This window comes from Chiloscyllium punctatum, unplaced genomic scaffold (assembly GCF_047496795.1).
Source record: "Chiloscyllium punctatum isolate Juve2018m unplaced genomic scaffold, sChiPun1.3 scaffold_558, whole genome shotgun sequence".
Taxonomy (NCBI): Eukaryota; Metazoa; Chordata; class Chondrichthyes; order Orectolobiformes; family Hemiscylliidae; genus Chiloscyllium; species Chiloscyllium punctatum.
In genome coordinates, this window is record NW_027310292.1 from 18,850 (window position 1) to 20,000 (window position 1,151).

At 66.5% G+C, this 1,151-nt stretch overlaps 1 non-coding gene across 1 annotated transcript; it reads left to right on the forward strand.

Annotated features, from left to right (window-relative positions):
• On the forward strand, positions 1 to 154 carry LOC140473243 (5.8S ribosomal RNA). Its single transcript, XR_011958197.1, has one exon. It is a non-coding gene; the product is annotated as a 5.8S ribosomal RNA (ribosomal RNA).
• The last annotated feature ends 997 nt before the right edge of the window (positions 155 to 1,151 follow it).

The following is a 1,151-nucleotide window of genomic DNA, read 5'->3' on the forward strand; positions in this document are numbered from 1 at the left end:
AACTCTTGACGGTGGATCACTCGGCTCGTGCGTCGATGACGAACGCAGCTAGCTGCGAGAATTAATGTGAATTGCAGGACACATTGATCATCGACACTTTGAACGCACTTTGCGGCCCCGGGTTCTTCCCGGGGCCACGCCTGTCTGAGGGTCGTTTGGCAATCAATCGCACTCGCCTTGGCTGGCGAGAGCGCGGCTGGGGTGTCGCAGAGGACCCGTCCTCTTTGTCCCCCTAAGTTCAGACTCCGGAGCCCTCCGGCGTCGGAGCGCTTGGCCTTTCCCCCCCACCCTGCACATTCCGTTCGTCAGGCTCGACGCCATCCCCCCGCCGGGGAGCGCGGCCTGGCGTCCGTCTGTGTCGTGGCAGTGGGGCCAGCACGGCTGTCACCGGTCCCAGAATGGCTGTCGGTGGTTCACACTGTGTGTGTGTGCCAACCCTCCTGGTCTCTGGGACACGGAGCTGCCACGAAGTGTTGAGCCTCCAGTGGGGGGTCTGCCTAAGCTCTGCACGTCCGCATTGGGTCCGTCTCTCGGTTGGCTGGCAGTGGAAAGAGTGAAGGGAGCCGCGGAGGTCCGGTGCTGGTGCGCCGCCGGCCTGACCGTGGAGCTCGCCGGTTTGACACGCTGACCCGACTCGATGGTTGATCGATTGAGAGTGCTGGGAGCTGCAGGCCGCCCGCTGCTGCAGCCGCCCGTCTCGTGGTTCGTCCTCGGCCTTAAGTGGCCGGCGGGGCGTCTGATCCTGTCTCCCCTGCTGGCGCCGAGTGCCTGGCCGAGGGAGGAGGTTTTCGTCGAACGCTGTGACTTGGACGGTCGCACGCGCGTGGATCGCTGGCTCTTGGCTCTCCCGTTCAGTCCGCACGTTTTCCGCTCCGTCCTGCCACCGGTCTCGGGAGGTACGGAGGGGTTGGCGGGCGTGGTGTGTGCTCCGTCACCGTGCAGGCACACCTACCACGCCGTCGGCCGACCCCCGCACGGTCCTCCTGGCCATCGGGAGGACGGCGGAACGTCGGGCTGTCGGGGGCCAAGTCGCCAGAAGGCCACCGCTGTGTCTTCCGTACCCTGTCACCGTCGGCGTGCCTTCCTCAACTCGTCCGACTCGGGGCCGCTGGGTTCAGGAGCGGCGTCGCCCGCCGGCCCCACTGAAGGCC